The following is a 10,210-nucleotide window of genomic DNA, read 5'->3' on the forward strand; positions in this document are numbered from 1 at the left end:
GAGCAGGAGGATAAGCACAGCTCTGTCCACCAGGGGCAGAGCTGGGGATCACATCCTCGTGGGAGCCTTTAGGAAGTGGTGATCCCATCCGATGTTAGTTCTTTATGTTCCCTCCTGCCTGCTCCTGGTTTCGAGACGACTCCCATGGTCAGGGCAAGAGGGGCTCCGAAGGTTTTCAGCATCTCTGCAGGCCCAGCACTCTGCTCCTCATCCAGACATCACTCCAGTCTCTCAACTCTTAGGTGGCTCGTTGTTTTTGGGGTTTTCTCCGTGCATTTGGAATAGGGGTCCCACACAGCATGCTGGTCCTTGGAGTCACTTTGCATAGCCCCCCCCCACCCTCTCAGGTCTCTTCACTATTCTGGGGAAAAGTACAACTTAGCCTCGGGCAAGGCTCTGCTAATACAAAAGGAGCGATTAGCCACAACGACCCGTGATTACAATAACAAAACACGCAGAACTTTGGCAGTGACAGTGATCTGGCTGCCTTTTTGTAACCTTTTCTCGCAAAAAAAATTAACAGAATTTTTGTTCATAACAGTCCCCCCTCTTTTTCTTTGATCGAACTTAAATTTTAAGCTCGCATCAACTTACAATTTTTTTGTTTTGAATCAACTATAAATTTCTTGTGCACTTTGGTAATCATGGTTACTTAACCTTGTAACTTTCCTTGGTTTCTTCAGGTTGGTCTGCACAGCAAATACTATTTTACTGAAACAGATAAATAAGCATAGTAAAAAGAGCAATCCTCCAAGTACACACACAGTGGGAAAAACTACCTTTTCCCATACATCTTTTCTGAAAATCCCCAGGTTCTCCCACCCACTTGGAAGGGCCCTGACAGTACAAGAGGCCTATCCTTGCCTCCTCCTGGTGGTGGACCCGCCCACCCTGCACTTTCTCTAGCTACAGCAACCATGATCTTAGCCTTGGCCTTTGCTTTTTCTTCCTCCCTCCTTAAATACACCTTCAATGCCTCTCTTAATAACTCATTAATGTCCTTCTCTTGCCAATCTTCCATCTTTTCCAATTTTCTCCTTATATCAGGCCAAGATTTGGTAACAAATTGGACTTTAAGTAGCATTTGACCTTATAGGGTGTCTGGGTCCATTCTAGAGTACAACTGGAAGTTCCGCTTTAGGCGGTTAAACCAGGCAGCAGGAGCTTCATCTTTCTCTTGTGTACCCTCAAATGCCAATTGGGTGTTAGTTCCTTTGGGAACTGACTCTTTGATCCCCCGTATTATCAAAGACCTATATTCCCTCATGGCCTTCCTCCCCTCCTCCTGGTTAGGGTTGCAGCTGGGATCCGTTAGTGGCAATTTATGTTCACCTGTTGGCACCTGGGGTCCTGGATGGTTCTCTTTCTCTTAAATTCTTATGCCAGCCGCCCTAATCATCTGGACCTCTCCTGGGGAAAATAATATACTCAGGATGGAATTCATCTCCCCCCAAGTGTAGATATTTGGACCTAGAAATTGATCCACTTGGTTGGCTATGCCCACTGGGTCCTCAACTAAATGCCCCAATCTTTCTTGAATCCTCTCACCTCAGAAGCAGTTAGGGGAGCATTCACAAAGCCAACACCTCCCGCTGCTCCTCCCATAGGAACCTCTCTGAGGGGAAACAGTCTCTCCACCTTGGAGGTCTTGGATCTGGTGCTACAGTACAGCCCATCTTCAGATGCCAAACTACTTTGAGGGATATCTGGGTTACCCTGAACGTTCTGCCCATCAACAGGTGTATTTGCTGATAGCTGTTTTATTGGGTGAGGAGGCATTTGTGTCCCAACTAGGAGGAGGTAAAGGGACAGCAATAGGAGGGGGAAAAGAGCCCGAGTGGATATTAAGTGGAGCTGGAGAAGGGGTGGAGAATGCAGCAGGTGGAGTAGGCACTTGTGGTGATGCAGAAGGAACTGGAGGGGCTGGAGGGGGTTGTGAGGGAGTGGTTGCTGGAGGAGATACTGGGTTTATCATAGTGGAAGCTGAAGAGGTAGAAGGAGGAATTTGAGCAGGTGGTAATGAGATGGCAGCCAGGGGAAGAACCGGACCTGCCGTTTGAGGTGCTTGAAGAAGAGGATTATAAGGTGGAGGGGCAGAAGGAGGCAAATAATCCAGGGGGTCCCATCTTTTACTAGTCCTATCATCCCCTCCTTAATTTCCCTCTTTCTTCCTCTGTATCTTACAAATTCGCATCCCTTCATCCCCAACAGCGATCTTTACCCAGCAAGATACATACAGTAATTGCTCAGGATCAGTATCACCTCAAGCTGTCAGGTAATTATTTAATTGTTGGCACATCCACTTATCCTTTGTCCCACACCAAGGCCATCCTCCTTGCACCTCTAATTCTGGCCACACTTCCATACAATAATGGATCATCTTCACTTTATCTAATCCCTCCATGGCCTCTACAGAATCCCATTTCTCTAACAGTTCTCCTAAGGGACGATTGGGATGTATATACCTCAATCTCTTGCCGGTCTTTTTACTATTACACCCTCCCATTTTTCAGGTCTCAATAAAAAAAGTCCCAAAGGTGCCTCTACTGACTGGGAATTTTAAAAAAAACCTTGTTTGAGGAGCTTCAGCCTCCTCTACTGAACTTCAGATTTCTGCCTGATGCTCAGGACTTTATACTGAAACAACTGCCCGATCTCTTGATTGCCCAACTTTCCCAACGTCAGGTCTTACATCTATCGGGACTTGAACACACGAAACCTCGGCCTAAGAATCCGGGTCGTGCCTGACTCCCTCAGTCAGGAAAAACAACTGCCTGATTTTTAGTTTGCCTAACCTGCTAATTTTTAGGCTTCACCGTATCAGGACTTAAAAGCAAACCATAGCCTCCTTCGCTGGGGTTTGTGCCTGACTCCTTTGTCAGGACTTACTTTGCCTGCAGGGCTTGTGAGCTACCCGAATCCTTCTCGGGACTTACAAATCTTACCCGTATCCTTCTCGGGACTTACAAATCCTACCCGTATCCTTCTCGGGACTGACAAATGCTACCTGAATCCTTCTCGGGATTTACAAATCTGCCTGACTTCCCTCTGTCAGGACTTTGGGTGCATGCCATTCATACAACTATTCCCTCTGCACACCCGGAGGGGGGGGGGGAAACCCCTTTTTCCCCCTTAGGAGACAACTCACTCACGCTAATTCCAAGCACCGCCCCCTGTTCCCGGCCAGCTTTCTCACGAAAGGCTGAAAACGCAGTACTAAGGGGTCCGCTCTCACTTCGAAGGTCCGGCTGCTGGCCCTCGTCTCACTCACACACACATGCGCACGTCTCCCACTCCCGCCACCAGATTCCTCACCAGTCCGGTGCTCCGGTGCTCCTCTGGTGCTCCTCTGCGTCGCTGCTCCTGAGCCGATCCCTCTGGTCCTGGTAGCCAGCTGTCCTTGTGGTCCAAGATGGCCAGTCTTGACGTCCTCTTGCGGCGTGGCTATTCTGGACGAGCGCCCCAGCTGAAATAAACAGGGCCAGGAGACTTCTTCTCCTTTTTAATGCCTTTATTAAAAGTGATCAGCTCAGAACTGGGCAGCTCAGTGGGGCTGCAGTCTCCCGTTGTCTCTCCCAGGGTGACTCAGAGCAGGAGGATAAGCACAGCTCTGTCCACTAGGGGCAGAGCTGGGGAATCATGTCCTCGTGGACCCTTTAGGCGTGGTGATCCCATCCGATCTTAGCTCCCTCTCTTCCCTCCTGCCTGCTCCCGGTTTCGGGACGACTCCCATGGTCAGGGCGAGAGGGGCTCTGAAGGTTTTCAGCATCTCTGCAGGCCCAGCACTCGGCTCCTCTCATCCAGACATCACTCCAGTCTCTCAACTCTTAGGTGGCTCGTTGTTTTTGGGGTTTTCTCCGTGCATTTGGAATAGGGGTCCCACACAGCATGCTGGTCCTGGAGTCACTTTGCATAGCCTCCCCCACCCTCTCAGGTCTCTTCACCCTTCTGGGAAAAGTACAACTTAGCCTTGGGCAAGGCTCTGCTAATACAAAAGGAGCGATTAGCCACAACGACCCGTGATTACAATAACAAAACACGCAGAACTTTGGCAGTGACAGTGATCTGGCTGCCTTTTTGTAACATTTTCTCACAAAAAAAATTAACAGAATTTTTGTTCCTAACACCTCCCAGCATTGTGCTACTGGTATGGCTTCTGTAGAAGCTGCTGGAAGCTTCCTGCATGTCACTGCTACCTGGCTCCAGGATGGACCCACTGCTGGCCAAGGCTGGACCAATCTGGAATGGTGTCACATTTCTGTGATAACATACTTAAGAATAAAAACTTATTGCACAGATGTAATTATGGCCAGAGAAGAGTGACATGAGAACATGTGAGAAGAACAGCTCTGCAGACACTCAGGTCACTGGAGAAGGAGGGGCAGGAGTTGCTCCAGGCACCAGAGCTGGGATTTCCCTGCAGCCTGCAGTGAGGACGATGGTGAAGCAGCTGTGCCTCTGCAGCTCATGGAGACCCCTGGGGATGCAGAGATCCACCCGCAGGCTGTGGAAGACCCCATGCGGGAGCAGGAAGGGCTACTTTCCCTGAGCAGCAGCAGGAGCAGCAGCCAGAACAGCAGTGTGATGAACTGACCATAATCCCCTTCCCATCTTTCTGCGCTGCTAGGTAAAGAGGTAGAGCTGGGAAGTAGTGGGGAAGGGAAGGCATTTTTAAGGTCTTGTTTTACTTTCATTATCCTGCTCTGATTTTGTTAATAATAAATTCAATTGCTATCTCTAATTCGAGTCCGTTTTGCTGTGACAGTATTTGGTGATTGTGGCGGGTTTAGATTTCTTAGTGATTTTTTTCCCATTGATACTGGGGATACATTGGTAGGAAGGGGGCCACTTTCCAGGTGAATGGACAGCAGCTATGACACAGAGAAAGGTGGCTAATAGCTCTGGCATTCCAATGAAGTTTTAAGTTTTGGGACTCTTGCCTGTGGGGTGGGCTCTCCCGCTGGGGTTTTCTTCGGGAATTGGAGCGTAATGCCCTGAGAGGTGTTGGGGCTAACCCAAGACTTGCCTGGACAATGGGGGCTGACCTCTTTGCTTTTCTGCTCCAGGATCGAAGAGAGGGGTGAATGTGTTATGGACATGTACCTGTTCCCGGGATGATGCTGCACTGTAGCTTGCTGCCCAGCTCTGCCGGCTTTCGCCCTTCTGCCCATTGCTCGGAGGGTGTGTGCTGCCCCCAGGACATTGCTACGTTGTGACTACCTGCGCTGATGAACAGACACCGACTGCTGCCCTTGAGTATTCTGAGAAACAACTGCTCACTTTGAAAGTTTAAAGAGGTTTATTAAACCTTAATGTTATAAATTATCAAATCGATAGCCAAATTTATGAAAAATTTAACAACAATTTATTGGGTCAATTAGAAAAAAATAGAATTTCGAGCAACCACCACAATCAAGACAGCGTCAGTCTCGGGTACAGGTGCTGGGTGAGACCAGAGGTTCGACCGACAGAGTGACAGTGTCCCCTCAAAGGTTCACCCCAAGTGTTTCCAGCATTCAGTTTATTTACAGTTTATTGCGCCTGAGGCATAGATAGCCGCATCTTTCTATTAATTTCTTTGAATGCAAATCCATTTCTATACATATGTGGAAATAGACAAAGACGGGTAGACAGAAGTCTGAGCACACAGGAGAAGTTTGAATAAGTTGGTATAGGTTCCTGAGTGCCCAGATGCGATCAGGGCGAGTCTGAGTCTTGTGAAATTCCTGGGACACTGCAATTAATCATGGGCCAGGAAGGCCCTGATGTTATCTCCCAGGTGCAGGAGACAAGGAAATAATCTCTGATGGTCCAGGAAGGTTCCATTCAGACCTTAAACAGGTCTGATGCTATCTTGATACTGCCAGGAATTAGTTACAATTTTGAATAGAGCTTTGTTCCTGGCTGGGAGGTTAAAACATAATTTCTACAATATTTTATACCCACACATATCTGTTTATACAGCATGAATTAACTACATTACATGTCACACATAACAAAAGTAGTACAAAGGACTACATAAGGAAAAAGCTACAGTGCTGGGAACTGCCCCTCATGCTTACCACGTGGCCAGTTCATCTTCAAGATGGATGCTCAGTCTTTTATACCCCTGGGGTTGCATCAGCCAGCCTTGGCCCCTCCCAAAGTCTGTCAGTCAGCTCTTCTCTCTTCTTTGCCATTTATCGGTGGAAACTGCTTTCTTGTAACTTGATTGAAGGTCAGGTGTTGCCATGCCACACCGCCTAAGCAACAAGCTGTTCCATTCCCAACTGCCCCATGCAAGGGGCACATATGCACACCTTCTGTCCACCTGTCCTACACAGCCCAGGCTGTCTGATGGCAGCAATATGGGGTGGGGGGGGAACTGTGGGGAGAACAGAGGACATCTAAACTACAATAACATAACTATACATCATTAAAGCTTTTCTTAATATTCCCACCATAGTTACCTTTAAATTGCGAGAGCCAATAATCTCATTATCCATCTATTACAGTATTACAAAAGGAGCAATCTTCTCGCCTGAGCCCCCCACTGCCCCCCCATTCCCCACAGGGAAGTTTCTGAGCTCCTGTGCAAGCACCCCTGAGGTCACTGCAGCCCCTCTGCCCCACCTGAGCCTCCAGTGCTCCCGGCTGGTTGTGGTCATAGCTACACAGAAAGGGGAAATTCCTTCACAGGCTGGAAACTTCTGGTATTGTTTTATTGTTGTTTGTCTGTCTTGGGACACATATATATTCGAGTAAAGAGCTGTTATTCCTTTTCCCATAATTTTTGCCTGGAAGAGCCATAATTTACATACAAGTTTGGGGGCAGGGGTTGCCTTCCCATTCCAGGAAGGTTCCCACCTTCCTCAGCAGACTGTCCTTTAAAACAAGACAGTGAGTGATCTCTCTCTGCCCTTACCTTAACTCGTGAAACCTTTGTTATATTTTCTTTCCCCTGTCCAGCTGTGGAGGGGAAGTGAGAGAGCAGCTGTAGTGTGTGTCTGGCATCCACCTGGGGTCAACCCACCACTGATGCCTTCAGATTTTAGCTTTTGTATTTGTCATTTATTTGTAATCCTGCACTTCTTTAGCATATAACTCCAAACTCTATATAGAGTGTTAGCTACTGCTTTCCCATTTTGGTCAGACACAACAATTTCTCTCTAGGCCTGGGAATCAAGGACACCTGACTGTCTCAGGCCTAGAGAAATGCAAACAAAAGTGAGTTGGGGGAGGAGCAACTTGGGGTAAATGACTTCATTACCTGAAGCTGTAATTGGAAGATTGAGCCCCAATATGCAAATAGACCAAGCTTATAAAAGTGTGAAAACCCATCACCCATTGTCCATTTTTGGGTGTACCCCCTGGGGGGGCTTTGTTTGCCTGAAATGTAGCTGAAGGCCTTTCAATAAATATAACCACTTTTTATCCCCTTAATTTTATTCTGGCTTCTGTTTTTAAGTAGTCTCAAAAAGGCATCAATATACCAACAAAGAGAAGTGCTGGCTGGGAACATTTCAATACATCCTAAACGCAACTTATGGGAAGAATGGAACAAAACATCCTGGACAAAAAACAAGTAAAATTTGAATGTCCTGTGTCCTCTGCATTGTAATTTACACATACCAGCTATGCAGGTCTCATGTCTAACACGTAAATGTGGGAGAGAATCAGACTGAATTGTGCTGGACTGGCATATATGTGTCTGGATATCCATGTCACTAAACAGTCATGAAGAATATCGGGAGCATTTGACTGGAAAGGGACTGCTTGAAAATGTCAGATTACCAAATCTGTTGGCCAGATCTCTAAGGCCATCTAGATTATCTTCTTACATGAAAAGGATTTCCTAATTATTTTTTGCTTCAAGTCCAAGAGTATTAAATAATACTAAGTAACTGCTCATGCAAAAAGCCAGTATATAATCTGTTGCACATACCTTGGTGAAATAGCCATGAAGTTTAAAAGGCTTAGAATAAACAAGCATAAAAGCATACTGTAGCTTTTCTTTTTTGTAAAGATTTTTCAATTTTGTCCTCAGAGAAGCTTTTTACTGCAAGAGGTAGTTTCTGATCTGCTCTTGGTTATATATATATAGTGGGAAACATGTACTGGCCACCTTCTCTACAGACACAGCCTGTCCCAAGCCTGTACTGTGTCCTGGAGCTTCTTTCCTGAGGGAGGACTTTGTGTTTGTTCCAGTTGAATTCACAAAGTCCCTATGTGCCCTTTCCTCTGGCCTGTCTGTGTCCCTTTGAATGGCATCCCTAAGGAGGGGGAGCATCAATAGATGCCTCAGCCTGGTGTCATTGCAAACTTGCTGAGAGTGCTCTCCATCCTCTCTTCCTGGTCACAGAAAAGGATGTGAACCAGCACATGCTGGACTCTGGGTAGAGTATGAGCCCATAACCACTTCCTTCTGAGCAGGGTCATCCAGCCAGTGTTGTACCATATAGTTGTCCTTGTAGTTGAAGTACAATTTCTGGGATGAAGCATATGATTAATGATGCCATGTGAAAAGTGAACAGGGAAATAGTTAAAATTTAACAAAAGGAAGGAATACCTTTTTGTGTTCTGTTTTTTTTTTTTTTTTTTTTTTTTAGAAGGCTGTGCAGTTTCTCCATTGCATTTAAACATTTTTCATTCACTTTTCCTAAACTGAAGAACAGAAATATATTTCCAATGTATTTATACAAAAGAAAATAATACTCATTAGCTGCTTAAGAAAAAAACTTGTGATGCGTGCAACATATGTAATATTTAAAATCACTGTCACTGATAATTTCGCTTTCTGTCATTCAAAGATTATAAAGATGCTCTCTGAGTAGGGATCAAATGTGGAAATGATATTCATGTTGCAGGTAGTTTGTAACTCTGAGTGTCACTGTGATTTACAAAGAGGAGAATATAGGCATTCACAGCAACCTAAATACTATTTTCTTTTTATTATAATCAAATACTCACCTTTAGATTAAAAAAAAATGTAATAATGACTAATGGGCAATGATCTTCTGAATTAGCTGCTGAGCATTCAATATCTCTTTGAGTAGCGATTACCATCTTTTTTTGGGGGGGATATCAATTTAAAGGTCAAGTGCTTTCATAAAAAAGAGTGATTATCCAGTATTTCATATGTTGAACAAAAGCTTAGCAAGATTCATTGTGTGTCAGTTGCTTTTGTGTGTAGCATATATGCAGTGAAATGGATTGCTTAATTATCTAACTACCTGTCTGCAGGGATGGGATGTGACCGTGAATAGAATCTGTCAGATACTTTGCTTTGCTTGTGATAGTTAATCAATTACTGTAATGGTTTCAGGTTATAAGTTGGCTTTTTAAAAATAGGCAAAAATTTTAAGTACTTTCATGCCAACAGCCAGGGATTTGGTTATAAATGGGTGATTTTATTGGGAATGGAATGTGGAATGAAGATGAAAAGGAGGCAGGAACAAAACAGGGCTAATCTTACAACTGGTCCCTTTCTCTTTCCTTTCAATTCTCATACTGTTTTTTACAAGCTATAAAAGTATTCTGTGACATGATAAAAATGGCTAGGGCTATATTTAGAACAAATCCAAGCAAATGAACTTGAAGCTGTTTTATACATTCTTTTCTTCTTTTTTTTTATTTTTTATAATTACTGTTATTTTTTCCTGGTGGATTTTTACTGGTTAATTTTGTAGGTTAATAGAATTGGAGGTATCTTAAATACCTTCAAACAAAATATGCAGAAAAAAGATCACATTTTTATTTTTTCAATTGTTTTCCCCCTATTGTGAGATAGTTTTCTAACAGCTGAGGATATTCTCATTTGTAATTAGGGATTACCTTTTTAGTTTGTAAACATTTTTATCTGTTTCTGGATTTTGTTTTTGGATCACATCCTTTTTTTCTACTGATGTGTCTATATTTGTCAAAGAGTTAATGTGTGTTTGATCTACTTCATTTCAAGAACACTGCTGGCTCTTTGTGGGGTTCTGTTGGTCACTTTACATGGCATTGTTACCTCTCCCTCAGGAGAAGAGCAGCTTTTAAAATTGAAAAGTAATAATTGATATCAAGAAAAATGGGGGTAGTGGATTGTTAATAACCTTTGCTTTCCTTCAAGTAAAATATTTATGTAGGATAAAAAAGTCTTTGTTTGAAGTCCAGCCACCAGATGGACTTTTGTACCAACAGAGATCAGCACTGAAGAGTATAAGGTATATACCCGAGTGACAACATG

General features: G+C 44.4%; 1 long non-coding RNA gene across 1 annotated transcript in view; it reads left to right on the plus strand.

Moving 5' to 3' along the window:
• LOC134416796 (uncharacterized) overlaps positions 1–7,414 on the plus strand; it is a 96,233-nt gene extending 88,819 nt beyond the window's left edge. Inside the window, exon 3 of the long non-coding RNA XR_010027395.1 lies at positions 5,067–7,414. This is a non-coding gene — a long non-coding RNA (uncharacterized LOC134416796). The remainder of the gene's footprint in view (positions 1–5,066) is intronic.
• Positions 7,415–10,210: the final 2,796 nt, after the last annotated feature.

The sequence above is a fragment of the Melospiza melodia genome, chromosome 3, assembly GCF_035770615.1.
Source record: "Melospiza melodia melodia isolate bMelMel2 chromosome 3, bMelMel2.pri, whole genome shotgun sequence".
NCBI classification, from domain to species: domain Eukaryota; kingdom Metazoa; phylum Chordata; class Aves; order Passeriformes; family Passerellidae; genus Melospiza; species Melospiza melodia.